Below are 18,434 nucleotides of genomic sequence, written 5' to 3'. Positions count from 1 at the left end.
AGGAAGGAAGAAGGAGAGAAGGTAATATTACCACATAGCTTGTCCTTTGGGATGTTCTCATTTCTCATTTCCTCCTTAAATATAACTGAAGCAGAACTGTACGGTATAAATTACTAAGGGTCAAATAACTTTTATATACTGCTTCCTGCTAGAAACAATTGGGCAATCTAACAGTTATTTTTGGCTTTTGTAAGAGAGGCTCATGTTTTCTTAGGAAATAGATTTTCCTCAACAACTTTGTAGGCTCATAGTAACTTTGCTTCCAGTCTGTTCCATGTACCAGTCAGTGACTCTTCTCCATGTTCTTTTCTATGCATCATGTTTGCATATACCTTATTCTTTTACCTACTAGCTCTGACTGTGTCAGGTAGCCTACAGTAAAACACAGCTCATGGTACTTGCACCCTTGTGTATTCCTTTCACAGTGACACTGATTCTGACCATGTGACATTCTTCGATCAATGAGATATTAACAAGTGTATTACAGAGTCCTGGTAAATGCTTACACACTGGGGTTTGATCTCTTGGAATGCACTTCTTAGAATCTAGCTGTGATGAAGAAAAGAAGCTCAGACTAGACTTCTCAATGATGAGGTACTATACGGATAAAGATCCTTCAAGGGGAGGGGCAGGGGAAAGAGACTTTTGGATGTTCTAGCTCCAGTCAGCTGTATGCAGCTATATGAGTGACTTCTCTTACCCTTAAGAAAAGGATAGCTCAGATGATCCCAAACAACCCAAAGAATCATGAGTGATAATAAATCATTGTTGTTTTAACCTTCTAAGTTTTGGAGTGGCTTGTAACACAGGAAGATGCATGTTATACCTTTTTTCTTTCTCATATTAGGACCATTAGTTTGAACTCACCTGAAATACTACAGCTGGGAAAAGTCTAGTGATCATCCTAATCTCCCACTTTTTGGATCCTGGAGAGTTGGACTTTCCAAATCTTTGAGTCCCTTGATCTCTAGATTCCATCCTCTTTCATCTTTCTGCAAATTGTGCATTATTGTTTTTGTTTGTTTGTAAAATTTACTAAATACCTTCATACTAATAGTTGATTGTGTCTACCAACTCCTTCAAAGCTATTGGAATGGTAGGATTACCTTCCTAGTTCCTGTAAGTAGTTTTCCACCTGCAATTTCTGCTTCTTTTTCTACTGTTAAATTGCTAAGCCAGTGGAACATATTTTATATTCCAACATGTTGATCTGCTTTAACTAGAAGACCCAAAATACAATAACTCCCTAAAATGGAATTTTCCTTCTTTTATATAGAATGTTATCTAGTTCCATGTTAACATTCAGAACATTAGTTTTCCCTTGTTTTCTTGTTTTTTATGGTTTTTGTTTGTTTGTTTGTTTGTTTTATGGTCGTGATCAGCTTATAGGACAGTATCATTATCTGCATTATTGAAGCTTGGTCACATGCACAGCTGTACTGTGGCTTAAAGGAAGAGAAAGAAGATTTGCAGAAAGTGTGGCTTATTCCTTTATTTTTAAATTTTTTTTATGCTTATTTATTTTTGAGAGAGAGAGACAGAGAACAAATGGGGAAGGGGCAGAGAGAGAGGGAGACACAGAATATAAGTAGGCTCCAAGCTCCGAGTGGTCAACACAGAGCCTGATGTGGGGCTCGAACCCACAAACCGTGAGATCATTACCTAAACTGAAGTCGGACACTTAACTGACTGAGCCACCCAGGCCCCTCAAGTGTGGCTTATTCCTAAGGATCTGTTCCTCGAAGTCATACATACCGTTTCTGTTTGCCTTCCACTGTAAATAACTTGGCTTTATTAAAAACTCTTTCCTCAATGAAACTTGAGTCAGGTTCCTTTAAGCCCTTTCCCAGTCTAAGCCTTGATAATTGGCCTCCATCCTATCTTCAGCCTGCCTAGCCCAGTCTTAGCAAGAATCCTACTAAATCAGTTTACTAAGAACCACCACCTACCTTGATATCCAATCACCTTTGATATTGGATCAAGTTCTTCATCCTCTACTTTTTTTTTAATCCCCCACTTTTTTTTTAAAGTTTATTTATTTTGAGAAAGAAAGGGAGCCTGAGTGGGGGTAGAGGCAGAGAGAGAAAGTGAGAGAGAATCCCAAGCAGGCTCTGCATTGTTAGCCCAGAGCCTGACATGGGCCTTGATCTCACAACTGTGAAATCATGACCTGAGACGAAATCAAGAACCAGATGCTCAACCCACTGAGCTACCCAGGTGCCCCATCCCTCACTTTTGATATCAAAGTCCTTGTACTGTCTTTAGCAAGAATACTGTTAGGTCAGTTTAGCAATAATCTTCCCTCCTTTGATATCTTCTCTTAGTAATTTTCCCTCCACTAATCCCCTCACCCTGTCCCTTGGCTAAAAAGCCCCACTTATCCTCATATTTCAAGTTGAGCTTGACCTCTCTTCCCTACTGCAATGGTCCCACTGCAGTAGACTTGAATAATGTCTTCCTTACCATTTTAACAAATTTCAGAATAATTTTTCTTTAACAGTTTCACACAACTGAAAATGAGATTCTAAAATATAGTAGCCATGTGACTGGTACATCTAGTAATATGAGTGAAAGGGAGAAATAATTTTGGTGGAGAGCTGGTTATCTCTGCTACATGAATAATGGATGCAATAAAAATCCACACTAGTCCAATTGTCACAAGATTAGCATAAGCATCAAAATGAAATAGGAATATTTCTACCCTACTACAAATATTTACTTCTCATTTTGGATAAATTATAAACAAATCATTTAAAGTAGTTTACTAAAATTCCAAGGAGTCTATTTATAAGTTTTATTTTATGAAATAATTATTATATAAAACTTATACTAAGTTTGAATAGTACATAAAATGTAAAAGAGACATGGGGAAAATAAAGTTATATCCTTTAGAAGTACAAATATATACTAAATAAGTAGTTAAGTCGATCATTGAAGTACAAATATATATTAAATAAGCAATTAAGTTGGTCATAGTTACATTGGTTTTACAGAATTTCATTTCCATTACATTCTTTTTAATATTGGGGAGCTAGTGAATTTTTAACCCACATTTTTAACACACACACACACACACACACACACCCAGAAAGAGAAAAACATTTTAAAACTGGTAAATATTTAAGTAATTTTAAATGATAAATGTAGACAAGATCTTTAATATGCAGAAAACTTCATATTGCTATTAAAACAATATTGTACATTTTAATTCATATTCAAATATTTTATCTTTAATAACTTCAAAACAAAGAGAAAGTGATTTGAACAGATGTTTTCTTAGTAGGATTCCAGTCTTTAAAAAACACCATGTTGAGCTACCACCAGCTTAAAACTGAAGGAGAAGAATAAAGAGTGAGCTTTATGAAGTCCCAGAGGATGCTCAAAGCTGATTTATCATGTGGCATGCCTGGGCACCTCAAATAAGATGGTTAAAATAAATGTTTCATGCTAAGTGAAAAACAATGAAAAGGAAACAATATACTATTCCTTTGCCTGAATACAAAGGAGTCTTTCTCTGAATTCAGTTCTACAGCAAAATAGGAGAAACTCATGCAGATTAAAACTAAAAGCTTTTATTTATATATTCTGAGGCAATTATGCCTTTGTGTGTATATTTATTAAATATGCATTTTATTATTTAAATACAGATTTTCATCTCTCTCATTTTTTTAAAAATCTGCAGTTGTTCTGAGTCACTGTCTTGGTACAAACTTCCCACCTGAGATTCCTATAATGGTAATGCAACTACTGAAAATATGGTGCATTTTACATTGGCTGAGAGCACAGGCCCTGAATTCAGATCACCTAGTTTACATTCCAGCTCTGTCATTTATTAGGTGTGGGACCTTGGGCAAATTACTTAATTTCTCTCTTCCTTGGTTTCTTCATCTATAAGTGGAGATAATATGAACATTTACATCATAGATTGGTGTTGTAAAAATATACATTTTAAAATCTCTGTGTCTATTTATCTATCATCTAATCTATCATATTTGTAGAACAGTGTCTGACATGCAGTAATACATGTTAGTTTTATTTATTTAGCACATATATTTTAAAAGTCTCTTCTTTGTTAGAATACTATGATGGGTGTTGAGTTTGCCACATTGTACAAACATAAAGCCACTTCACTCATGGAGCTTTTGGGCTAGTGGAGAAGCTTAACACCAAACACGTAATTGAAAGGATGATGCTGTGGAATGCTATGGTCCTCTATAGTTGATGGTGCAGATGAAGAGAGGGTGGAGAGGGTGAAAAGGGTAGTCTTGAGTAAGTCCAGAGAAAGCCTCTTTAATAAAAGACTTTTCATAATTTCAAAGGTGATTGAGCTGGCCAGGTGAAATGGAAAAGAAAATTGTGTTCTTAGAAATTAAATATAAGGGTAGGGGTGGGCTAAATGGGTGATGGTCATTAAGGAGGGCACTTATGTTAAGCACTGGGTGTGATATGTAAGTGATGAATCACTAAATTCTACTTCTGAAACCAAAAAAAAAAAAAAAAGAAAGAAAGCAAAAAAAAAAAGAAAAGGAAAAAGAAGTGAAATGTAAGTAAAGAGAGATCACATTTTATAAAGAGAAAAAAATGCCTCTTACAGCTGAAACAAAGAAGTAGAAATGTATGAGCCCAGAGTGAGGCTAGGTGGGAGGCATGCCAGATCGTTTAGCCATCAAAAGAGTTTGTATTTCATGTGCATCATTCCTATTGCATCATTTTGTAGGAGGTTGACAGATCAGATTCACATATTGGCAGCATCACTGGGGAGCACCGTTTAACAGTAGCCCAATTTTGTAACAAATTTGTGATGTGACCTGGGGTAAGCCATCAACTCCTCTAAAAAATTAGGTGTCATTAAAATGAGAAAGGTAGCTAGGAAAACAACTTTCAGCTTAACCCTAGAGAAAGGGTTAAGTTTCCATTCATAGAGACTAGGCCTGAACCTAGGAATCTATCAGGAATGTAGACAGCTCCACAGAATGGCATTGGGCTCACCTAGGGTCTGAATTTTTTTCCATGCATCTGCTCAGTTTTCTTTAATCCTCTGATTCTTCTAGTTATTCATGGTCCCTGCTGTCAAATAATCACAGTTAGCACAGATTACACCAACACCCGCCCAACTAATCCCCTATTCATTGTAGCATGCAGATATCGTAACAGTAAGTGCTTTTCTTTTAGTATCTCTGAATTCAAATTCCTGAAAGAATATTTTGTTGAGACTTTTGATGTGTATATGGATTGCATATTCCCTTTTGTAAGAGTTCACGCAACAACTTCACTTGTGTTTGGCTCCAGTGGGACAAAAGAATAAGGTGTGAGGTCATGTGGGATATAACATATTTATGGGTAAAACAAACATTTTCATTTAGAATAAGGGATTATAAATGCATAATGCAAATCCATCTGTAAAAATAAGGTGTGTGTACTCTTCTAGGAGCTAAGGTTTCAAAGATACCCCTCTCTTATACAGTGCAGATAAGACTGTAAGTTAGTAGGCCCTTTATGTAGAAAAATACTATTAAAATTTTGAACGTACGTTTACTGTGACCCAGTTATTCTATTCAGGGATATTTGTCACACAGATACACATACTCATGTACCAAATGAGGTTTCTACAAGCAGAGTCACCACAAAAGGCTTGTAGTAGCAAAAGGAGGCAAGCAAACTAAAAGTCCACCAATAGAATATTTAGTATATTAAATATCGTACACCCACATAATGAAATAGTATGTATCCATTAAAAAAGAATGAGTCCGCTCCACGTGTAACAGTAGAGAAATAAAAATTTTGTAAATAGATATGGCAAAAATAAGAAAAGACAAAAGAATGTACAAAATTGTATATACATAGATGCATGTGGTATTTTTGTGAAGATCTCTAAACAACATAAGAAACAGATAACAGTAGTTACCTCTGATTGGGTGGAATAAGAGAAGTTTGACAGTCCTGTCTCCCCTATAAGCCCTTAGAAAGTTTTGCTATTTGTACCATGTGCCTGTATTGCCTACTCAAGATTAATAGGTATATAATTTTGAAACATTCACAGACTTATCTCTGATACACATCAAACTTGAAACACTTCTACCTATTCCTAATAAATAGCCACTTTTATTAACAAGCAAATTTTATCACTGTTGGAAATATATTCAATGGCTCTTCATATCATGATTTCTTACTTCTCTTTCTCCCTTTCAGTAACCTTCCACAGCTCTAATCTCAATTAATACTCCTCCAGGCCTAGATAACACCTGAGTTGTAGAAATACAACTATTTTGATAAACACAATTTTATATCATTATATGTTTTTATTTTCACGGTTTATAAGAATTTCCTTGCCATATTTGTGAATATTTTTGTGTATGCTTATGTGTTTGTGTGTCAAGAAGCACCATTAACATTTCCAAGGCACTAGGAAAACCGATTTAAGATTTAGTCTTTTATCAGATAATGTCATAAGTAATATTCCAGGATTTAGAGTAAGTACATTACTCTCTCATATCTGTTCTCAAACTTCTTAACCATTACAGGTCTTATATTTACCTCTTAACTCATTATGTCATATAGAAAAAAATTATATACCTTCAAATTTTTCTTGGGAATGTCTCACCAATAAGGTTTATACATATTAATCTGAAAGTTAATACTTGTCTTCATTCAACTTTCTATTATCATTAAAATTTGCATTAATAAAAAGGAATATTAGAAAATTTGATTTAATCTCTTTAATAATATGAAATAATACATTCATTGTAGAGTTAAGGTAATCATTAATCTTAAAACATTTATCACACATTGTTAATATCAAAATAGATTTACAAATACCAAGTGACATTTACTACTGAAGGTGAGATGAACATCACCTATTCAAAATCAAAACCCTATTTTTAATGAATAGTTGCCAGACCATATTGTTAAGTTAGAAGTATAAGTTATTAATTCAGCTCTTTAATTTATCAGCATATGTAAAAAACTATGCTCTGAAATTTCATTTCCAATTATAAATTATGAAATTACTTGTTGAAAAATAAGAACCCAAGTGAGAAATGAATTGTATTTTAATAGACTACCTGTGTTAGCTGGGCCTCTCTTTATCACTGATGTGACTCATGACATCAACAATAGAGCTAGAAATGAAATTGATTGAAGGTGAGAAGAAGGAACCAGAAACTGTACTGCTATTGGCTTTCAGGGTTGGAACCATAACTACAGCACAACTGTACAAAATACTAAAGAAATTTAGTTGCAATAGTTTTATCAATATCCTAATAAACTGATATATATAATAAAACAATTATCCCTACTGAGCTTTCCATCTTTAGTTTCCAGCTGTATGACTTGTGACAGTTCAACTTATCCATTTTGGTAAGTTCCCTCCTCTGCAAAATGAATACAATAATCACAAACCCAGGAGTTACTCAATGAAGTGAAGGTTAAAGAGCTTTGTAATTACAAAAATCTATGTTACTGTCCCAAACCAAAACACCCTCTGCGGGTAGTCAGAGCTCCGTGTTAGGAGGGAGGGGCAGAAAGAGAAGAAGAGAGAGGATCCTAAGCTGGCTTGGTGCCGGCAGCAGAGAGCTCAATGTGGGGCTCAAACTCAGGAACTATGAGACCATGACCTGAAGTCAGTTACTTAACCGACTGAGCCACCGGGGCACCCCGTACATCATCCTCACTTATGTCTTCTGTGGGGAATCCAAGATGGAGAACTCCGTTCACGCAGTGCGGGCTCTCCCACCAGTAACGTACTGCCCTTTCCATCTATTATGTTACCATGTCATATCTTTTTTAAGAATAAATAGATGAAAATGTATCCCGTAGCTTCAAAAAGTGTGCAGTAAATTCTTTTAAAAGCTGAATTTTATATATTGTCTTGGTCTTGATCCTGGTCCATATATATGCATGGTATAAATATGTATGCATGGTGTGTGTGTTTTTGCATGCATGTGCATGTGTGCTCTAATTTTGAATATTGAAAACAATGACAAAACAGAGACACCAAAAAATTTACCATATTTTCACTAAAGGAATTGAACGCAAGCATTACTTTCTTGTGTGTTTCAAGTCTTTTATGCTAAAAGTGATTAAATAATTTTAGATTTATATTTTGATCCCTTACTGTTCTTTCTTTTCCTTTTCTCTCTATTCTATTTCAAATATAATTTATATCATGTGTTCAGTATGAAAACTTTCTAAATATTCTTATGCTTTTATATATGCATAAATGTATTCATTATAAATTAATATTTTTACTATTTTTGAAAATTACAAGAATGTGTTCATAATATTTATATCATCCATTCTTTTTTTTAAATGTTCACTTTAGTTTTGAGAGAGAGGGAGAGTGCACAAGCAGGGGAGGGGCAGAAAGAGAGGAAGATAGAGGATCCTAAGCAGGCTTCACGCTGGCAGCAGAGGGCCCAATGTAGGGCTCAAACTCACAAACCATGAGATCATGACCTGAGCCAAGGTCAGTTGCTTAACTGACTGACCCACCCAGGCATCCCATATATGATCCATTCTTTTATTAGCTGTATGCTTTTTGGTGTATAGTCATAGGCCATTTTCTCAACTACAGTATTTAGTCAATTATATTAATGTATCATATTTTATTTCTTTATTTATAAGTAATAATTTGGTTTCTAATATGTGCTATAACAAATGATGCTGTGACAAACACTATGCATATGTCTTGAGTGTTTCCTAAAGACTCTGTGCCTGGAAGTAGGATGTCAGACTCAGAGAATATACATTTTTATTTTTTAAATTTTCTTAACATTTATTCATTTTTGAGAGACAGAGCATGAGCAGGGAAGGGGCAGAGGGAGGGAGACACAGAATCTGAAGCAGGCTCCAGGCTCTGAGATGTCAGCACAGAGCCCGACGCAGGGCTTGAACTCACGAACTGCGAGATCATGACCTGAGCTGAAGTCAGACGTTCAACTGACTGAGCCACCCAGGCGCCCCGAGAATATACATTTTTAAATATCCCTCGGTCATGCCAAATTGCTTTCCAAGGTGAATAGTTTCATCATTTCTAGTCCATTGAGAAAAGTGTATTTCACTTTTTCCTAAAAATTGCAGATATATGTATATTTACTTCTTATTTTAGAAAGAGAGAGAATGAGAGCATCTGAATAGAGGAGAGGGGCAGAGGGAAAGAGAAAATCTTCAGTAGGCTCCACGCTCAGCATGGAGCAGAACACAGGGCTCCATCAATCTTACGACCCTAGGATAGTGAGCTGAGCTGAAATCAAGAGTCAGATGCTCAATCAACTGAGCCATCCAGGTGCCCTACAGATATATTTTCTAAAAAAAAAAAAGAAGACAGTGTCATATAAAATATTTTGAATGCTTATAAAAACCACAGTTCATCATGCTTTTTATTTTCTATATTCTGATGCTTTGATGTCTTAGAACCTTGATGACCTTGAAAGGACTATCTCTCCTTGGGTTAGCTAATTCCTAGAAACAGTAAATAACTTGCCTTTGAAGGATGCCTTTCCTTTGATATTCAAACCAATCAATACAGTGTCCATATACCCAACCATCTCCTTTATCAGGCTCTCATACTCTGGACCACCATCCACCTACCCTACTCCTCTCAGGGCCAGGTTCTAGACAACTCAGGATAACTCTTATGACCCAGAACTTGCTGACATTATTTAAACTAACCAATTCCAAGTCCACATACTCAGCTTTGACTGTTTCTTCCACTAGAAACCACAATAAAGACTCTTGCCCCTGGTTTTCCCTCTCTCTCTGCCTTCTGGCTGACCCAAGTTCTTCTTTAGGTGGCCCTCTGGAGTGTGCCATGCCTAACTGTTTATAGGGAACTGTAGTAAAACTCGTTCCTTCACGACAGTTTTCATGTTTGCATGTCTTACCACACCTTATGAAATAAAACAAATCTGGGTAACTTTAGAAGACACACATAATTTTCCTTTTGTTTTTGTACAGATTTTGCATCTTGTATTACCACTGTGTGATTTGGATATCAGGGTTATTATACTGGCTTCCTACAAAAGTTTGAAATTATTTATTCCTTTATCTTTCTTTTTTCTTTCTTTCTTTTTTTAAATCTCCTGGTATGAAGTTGTTTTTTTTTTTTTTACATAACCTTTTTAAAATTATGAGTTAAATATAAATTTCTTTAACACATATAGAGGTATTGGTCATTAATTTCTTCTTGGATCAGTTTTGTTGTTTGTTTTTTTTTATAGTATTTATTTATTGCTATCTGATTGACTAATAATTTTATTGGTGCAGCTTTGTTCATAGTATTCTCTTATTATTGTTTGGATCAATGCAGTTATTTTTTCCTTTATTATTTTATTAGTTACACTGAATACTCAAAATATCCCAAATTGCTAGTGTTGGAATGAATGATAAAGTTCTGGCTTAGCACATGTTCTTTTTGCTATCAAATTCTATCAGAACTCCTTTAGAATGTGATTTACAATATCCTCCTCACGTCTTGCTTAACTGTTGCCCTTAATACTAAAATTATGAAGAAATTTATCTAAAAAGAAATACTGAAGTGAGAGAATATAATAATTCACATAATTTATTTAAAAAGTCATCCAGGGGCGCCTGGGTGGCTCAGTCGGTTAAGCAGTTGACTTCGGCTCAGGTCATGATCTCGCAGTCCGTGAGTTCGAGCCCCGCGTTGGGCTCTGTGCTGACAGCTCAGAGCCTGGAGCCTGTTTTGGATTCTGTGTCTCCCTCTCTCTGACCCTCTCTCATTCATGCTCTGTCTCTCTCTGTCTCAAAAATAAATAAACATTAAAAAAAAATTAACAAAAAATAAAAAGTCATCCACAGAAATGATGGCAAAAGGGGTGGTAATTGAGACAGAAAATGAAAAGAAGCCAATAAGGGGGATTATTAATCCAGTTACCATGGTAGGTAACTGAGACTTAGTTGCAGAGGACATTGGTGATCATTTAGAGCAAGTACTTCAGAGTTATCCTATCTGTCCTCTGAGGGACCATGGATATTTAATATATTAATTCCTATCTGCCACATTTCCAGCAATTGGTGGAGTGGGATGCAAATATAGGCATTTTGGTTATAGAGTATGTGCACTTAGCCATTACTCTAACCTGTCCACATTGTCTACTATATTTGGGATAACATTAAGGAGATGTTTGGTGAAGTAGGGGACAGAGATTGATATACCAAGTATATATCTAAACATCTGCCTGGTTATCTCCTTACACAATTGCAAATTAAATTAAAACTATATAACATACGTGGAAAGTAATAGTAATATTGATAGCACATATTTCTGGGCTAAATCATTTACATTTATTAATACAAAATCCAGAATTTTGCAATCTAAATTTAAAGAAAATTATACCTGGAGCCCCAGAGTGGCTCATTCAGTTGAATATCTGAGTCTTGATTTCCATTCAGGTCATGATTCCAGAGTTGTGGGATGGAGCCCCACATCAGTCTTCCCACTGAGCACTGAGCATAGAGACTGCTTAAGATCCTCTCTCTCTCTCGAATTTCCCTCTAGAATGAAAATTTTAAAAATAAAATTTAAAAATGCAGAAAATTATACCTTAAAACCAGGAAAATATAGGCAAATATTTTAAGAAAATATGAGAAAGTGTTTGTTAAATCATTTATCCTTAATAAAATAAAATGTATTGATTATATAAGTTGTAGAAAAATAAAATCATAATAGGCTGAAATATTTGGATCAAATGATATACATAGAACTGGCTGTATTGCAATCAATTCCAAATTCTTACTAAAATCTTTGTACAAATATAACACAGAAAACTAAAAACTCCTAATACAACTTACAATGTAAGACTGATAAAGACCATGGATCTGCGAATAATTTTCACAAGCTACAAAATTCAAAGATCAGGAATAGAGCAGGCTCTGTTACCAATACTAATGTTCATTGAACAGGCATGGCACGGTATGGCATAGTAATAAAATAGAAGATATTTGGTCAATAGTAAGAACTGACGTAAAGTATACACCAAAGAGAATAAAGGCGTCATCTTTCTCCAACATGGGTTCTATATTTTTGTTTAAAAAGTATAGTCTTTTTCGGATGCATGGGTGGCTCTGTCGTTAAGCATCTGACTTAGGCTCAGGTCATGATCTCACAGTTTATTAGTTCAAGTCCCACATCAGGTGAGCTCGAGCCCCACTTTGGGTGAGCTCCAGCTCCTAATCAGGTGAGCTCAAGCCCCTAATTGGGTGAACACCAGCCCTGCCTTGGGTAAAACATGAGCCTTGGGTAAGCCCCTCCTCTATCTCTCTCTCTCTTCCTCTCTTTCTCTGCCCCTCGTGGGATTCTCCGTCTCTCTGTTCCTTGCTCACTTGCGCCCTGCCTCTCTCTCTCTCTCTCTCTCTCTCTCAAAACAAACAAACAAACAAAAAAACAGAAAGAAAAGAAAAGAAAAGATATAAAGAAAAAGAAAAAAAAAAGTGGGGCTCCTGGGTGGTTCAGATGGTTGGGCATACAACTTTGGCTCAGGTCATGTTTTCATGGCTAGTGAGTTCAAGCCCCCCCTCAGTCTCTGTGCTGACAGCTCAGAGACTGGAGCCTGGAGACTGCTTCAGATTCTGTACCTCTGGCTCACTCTGCCCCTCCCCATCTGGTGCTCTGTCTGTCTCTCTCTATCTCTGTCTCTCAAAAATAAACACTAATTTTTTTTTTTTAAGTGTAGTACTTTTAAAGTTAATGTAATCATTGTTTTAGTTGGTTTTAGATTTACCATTTTATTTATATTCCATTTTTCCTCTTATTTTTTTCCTAGGTTTTCTTTCCTTTTCCGAGGCTAGTTTTTAAAAAAATAGTATTGTATTTTAATTACTGTATTGAATTTTAAGCTATACTTATTTGCCTTATTTTCAGTGCCTGATCTAAGGATTATAATATGCATCATTAACCTATCAAGTTTGCTTAGAGTTAATATTTTACTACCTCACATAAAATGTAAGAACCATTTAATAGTACAATTCAATTTACTGCCCTGTCCTTTGTGTAGTTATTGTCACATATATTATGTTCACACATTAAAAAAATACAATAATGAAATTTTAAATTCCCCATGTCTATTATTGCTCATCATTTCTTCCAGAGGAAGATTTGAGTTTTCTCCCTGTATTATTTTCCTTCAGCCTGAAAAACTTCCCTTGGCTCATTTTACAATATACAACTGAATTCTTACAGTTAGAATTATATGAAAAATTTTTTTTTTGCCTTTATTTTTGAAAAATGATTTTTCTGGATATAGAACACAGGGTTGATTTTTTCTTTCAATTTAGTATTTTGAATATTTTATTCTTTTGACTTCTAGTTTCCATTATTCTGATTAGAAGTCAATATTATTCTTTTTAATGTTTGTTTATTTATTTTTTGAGAGGGGCACAGAGACAGAAAGAGAGAGAAAATCTCAAGCAGGTTTCGCACCATCAGTGCACAGCCTGATGGAGGGCTCAAACTTACAGATGGTGAGATCATGACCTGAGCCAAAATCAAGAGCCTACACTTAACGACTGAGTCACCCAGGTGCCCCTAGATGTCGATATTGTTAATGTAAATTAATAGGTGAATAGGTGAATGACTTTTGCTTTTCTTTCTCAGCTTTCTGGAAGTATGCAAGATTGTAATCCTTTTTTTGTTCATTTGTTTTGTTTTGTTTTCAACAGTTTGACTATGATAAGCTTAGGGATGCTTTTTGTTTGTTTAATTCCTTCTTGAGATGGACTCTCTTAGACTTGTAAACTAATGCGGTTTTAAAATAGACCTTTGGAAATATTTAGTCAATGATTTTTTTATAATATTCTTTTGTCCCATTCACTCACTCTTATCCTTCTGGGACTCATTATATCTGTATCTATCTATCTCTGTCTCTATCTCTATCTATCTATCTCATCTGTATCATCTATCTATATCTATATCTATATTAGATAGCTTGGTATTATCCTGTATGTCACTGTAATTATCTTCATAATTTTTTTAATTATTTTTTTTTGAAGAAAGTCTTCATCTTCAAATTCACCAACCCTGTCATCTGCCACCTCCAATCTGGTGGTAAGCCAAACCAATACATTAATTCTTTTAGTTATTGCATATTTTAGTTTTAGAATTCTATCTTCTATCATTTATCTATATATCTACTTACCTATCATCTATCATCTCTCTATCATCTATCATCTATTTTAGTTTTTCTTCTCATGATATCCATTCATTAATTATGATTTATATTTACCTTTAAGTAGTAAAAAACATTCAGTAATTACTCTCACATTCTTGTCTTGTAATTCCAACACCCCAGTTACCTTTAGGTTGTTTTGTATTGTTATACTGCCCTTTCCTATTTTTTAACAAGCGTGGTATTCTTTTAACCTTATCCACTATATTGTGAGTAGTAATATATTTGGTTATCTTTTCCTGAAGTGCATGATTTGGTTCTAGGAAGAAAGCTTGGCTGGACTAAAACTGTAACTTGGTTTCCCCAGCAATATTTAGAAGCTGGAATCTTCACTCAGTATACTAGCTCATTGGATTCTCCCCTATAAATGCACAGTTTATGAGATCAGTCAAGAAATGTGAGTGGAGGGGCACCTGGGTGGCTCAGTTGGTTAAGTGTCGGACTTCCACTTAGATCATGATTTCACGGTCCATGAATTTGAACTCCACATCAGGCTCTGTGCTGACAGCTCAGAGTCTGGAGCCTGCCTGGGATTCTGTGTCTCCCCCTCTCTCTGCCCCTCCCCTGCTTGTGTTCTGTCTCTCTCTCAAAAATAAATAAACATTTAAAAAAATTTTTAAAGTGAGTGGAGTTTATATAAATATTGGGACTTCTCCATCTACAGTTCCTTTCTTTATATAATTTTCATCTTCACCTTTCAGTTGCTCTGACAACCCCTAATTTTAATATCTTGCTACCATTGCAAGAAAACCAGGGCATTTTGTTTGAGTTCCCAGCTTCCTTCTCTGACACCTGTGGCATAGGGAGCATTCTCAAGTAAGAATTCTCAAATATTCGACCTCGGTTCTCTTATATTTCTCTTTTAGTTTGTGTGTGTGTGTGTGTGTGTGTGTATGTGTGTGTGTGTGTGTGTGTGTGTGTGTGTGTGTGTGTTTCTTTTTTCACACAAGCCTATAAATGATTGCTTTCTAAAATGTCTCCCATGGTTTATAAGTGTTCTATAGAGCTCGGTCTGATACAGTCTACCTATATTTCAGAAACAGAAATGATGAGATATTTTGAAATGGCCAAATAGCATTCCTTCCCCTTACATATATATAAATCAAACTAAATTGTAAATTATTAAGAAGTAATTTCACAAGATAAAGTACATGGTCTAATGAATTCTTTAGCAAGACAGGGTAGCTTCAAGTATGTCACTTACAAGCAATTTATTTTGGAATGGCAGTTCTTTGGTTTATTTTCTTTTGTTTAATTAGATCAGAATATCAAATAACCAATACTACAGTGTTGCAGAACACTTATTAGTCTATGTAAATTGGTCTGTAAGCTATGAACAGCAGCTTAACTACTATTGAAAACTCTGAGGAAAGAATTCACACAGTATAGAAGAGAGTCTCACTCTTTTTGCCTAAGTGTCCTCACCTATGCTCAGTGACTAAAATCATGCATTAGAGACAAAACTCACACTCACATTTTTTCCTTTGCAATTTATACCAACTTAACACAATGTTTTTTGTTTGTTTTAGCTTAGTAAATTCAAATCTAGCCATCTGAAAGCCATCATGTCAAAACTTAACTCTTCATCTTTTCCCAAAACATTCCTACTCTTAAATCTATAAATGTTTTCTATGTACTACAACACACGCATACAATACACTACCATCTTTTATCTCTTACCTGGTTTCTTCAAATATCTATCTTCTTGGTTCCTTTGCTTTCAGACTTTATTCTTTCTAAACTTTGCCCCGCATAATGCTCAGAATTTATTTTAAACCATAAGTTTAATATAGTATCTTCCTTAAACACACACACACACACACACACACACACACACACACACACCACTAGGCAGAAATATGCTTTACTTTGTAAAAAGAAAAAAGAAAGAAAAAAGAATCCCCATAGTATTTTCAATTATTTTATAATTTCTTATTGTTTATCCTTATACTTTTATTTATATGAAAATACATGAATTTTATGTGAACATTGATCACAGTTGAACAAATCTGCCTCACTGACAAGGAGTTAGAAAAATAAAGAATAAGAACAACAACAAATACGTTCAGAACCAAGTATTTTGCTGAAATCACATATAGGCACTTAACTTGAATTGAATAGTTAAGTTCTATTTGAATGAGTGTTCATTTTGAATATAGTATCCCATAGACCATTTTATCATTTGCCATATGTTATGTAATTGCATAAATGTTGGTATATGCTGTGAATATGCTACAAATTAGCAACATTTCTTGTTTCTGGAGAGAAAATGAGAAATTAATTTGGCAAATGTCAAGTTCAGTTCATGTCAAGATGCGTTTTGTGTCATGATCCATCATGAGAGATTAAGCAGATATATTCTACTAAATAGATCCATTGTGGGGCGGCAGCTGGGGCTCACGTTTGTTCATTTGGCAGATTCATTCCACCTGACTTCAGAGAAATTTCTGAGATGATGTTTTCACAGTCTGAGTATATTTTTGTTTCCTTTGCCCAATTCAGTTAGAGGTGGTAGTGGAAAGGAAATATTATGTTGCTTTATGTATCATCAGTTGAAAATAGCTATTACAGTAGCTTTGTTCACACACAAATAATGAGAAAATAAATATAAATTAAAGCTGCATACCTCTAAAATTTATTTTAACATAAAGTGTAATATCTACAAGTGTCATGAATTCTTCTGAATGCGATATAAGTTTATAAGACTTTAAAAGCTCTCAACGAATATGGATATCAACAGTGTGCATTTTCTTCAATAGTATTCTAAACTACATTTACTAACATTGATTCAGGGCGGGGGAAACAGTTTGTCATACTCCACAATCAGGAGGCATTTTGTATCTTGTTTCTGATTCCCTGTTGAACAAAAATGTAACCCAAATTTATCATAATTTTATACTTTCTCTCCCTAGCTGTGTGTTTGTCACAGTCTCTGCTATAAAATTACTTCTTATGGAAACCATATTTTAATACATTTTGACCAAAAGTATACTTTTGACTAATAAGTTTAATTCGTGGCTTGAAAATATATAGACAGGGACTTAAGTAAGTGCTTTTCCTTTTCTACTTAAACATTTGCATAACTTTGTAAGCACAACATATTCATCAAGGCTTTCAACAACTTAGTTGTCTTCCCTGAGAGATACTATGTAACAGTTCGAGAACAAAACATAAACTGGCTTTAATATCTGCATGTGTGCCACACATTATACTAATCATTTTACATAGATTATCATCTTTAATATTCATAACAGGCTCTATAATCCCTAATATGCACATCAAAAATATAGATCATAAGCTGTTAAATGATTCAGTTACATATTGGCAGGCCATAGTTCGAACTCAGCACTGGGTCATTTACTCAAAACCTGTGTTCTTAATCTTTGTGACGAAATTGAACTAATAGGAATCACCTCATCCTTTCTACCTGTGACTGGAGTAAGGGACATATGCAATGGCCTTCTAATATCCAGAACAACATGAACTGCTCTTTGTTTAGAATAGAGACAATTATTTATCCTTTTGCTATATACACCATTGAATCATTTAACTGACATATAAACTTCAGATATATCTAAAACCACATGTTTAATGATCTCTAATTGTTTACTTCAAGGCTATAATGTGGTAGTTTTACCCAAAGTTAATTTTTAACTAAAAGTGAAAGCACTATTATTACTGTGAATCAGCATAAATTCAGAGAATATTCATACTAAATCCTTTATTCAAAATCATTTCAAAAATTCCAAAAACCAAATTATCCTTGCAGGGGATTAGCCTACATTTTAAAGCTCCAGTGATCCAGATAATCTTTTTGGAGAATTCATCCAACTGTTTAGTGCTCCAAAGACAACATAGCATTTTCCTTAAAGAATAATATTATTATAACAAAATTTTAAAAATAAACATCATATCCATTTGTAAATATATTTTAAGATAGTACTTTACTATTTTCAAAAATAAACTGACTGTTCCAAATACATCTACTGCTTTACTTTGTATGTTTAAATACATAAACCAGTGTATTTACCATTTAAATGCAAATAAGACAGTGTTGTAGGTCATTGTATACTACTCAATGTAAAATCCTTGAGAGATGCCATCCAATGAATTCATGAAAATGAAGGGCTCCAGAGGCATAAAGATTGACAGTGATTTTTTTTTTACCCTAGAAAATAAGCCACAGAGAAGAGGCATATATATGATATGCCAAAAGAGAACATCTGAGTTTATTTTTCTTCCTTCTCCCAG

This window comes from Panthera onca, chromosome B1 (assembly GCF_046562875.1).
Source record: "Panthera onca isolate mPanOnc1 chromosome B1, mPanOnc1 haplotype 2, whole genome shotgun sequence".
Taxonomy (NCBI): Eukaryota; Metazoa; Chordata; class Mammalia; order Carnivora; family Felidae; genus Panthera; species Panthera onca.
This window is presented reverse-complemented; position numbering follows the sequence as displayed.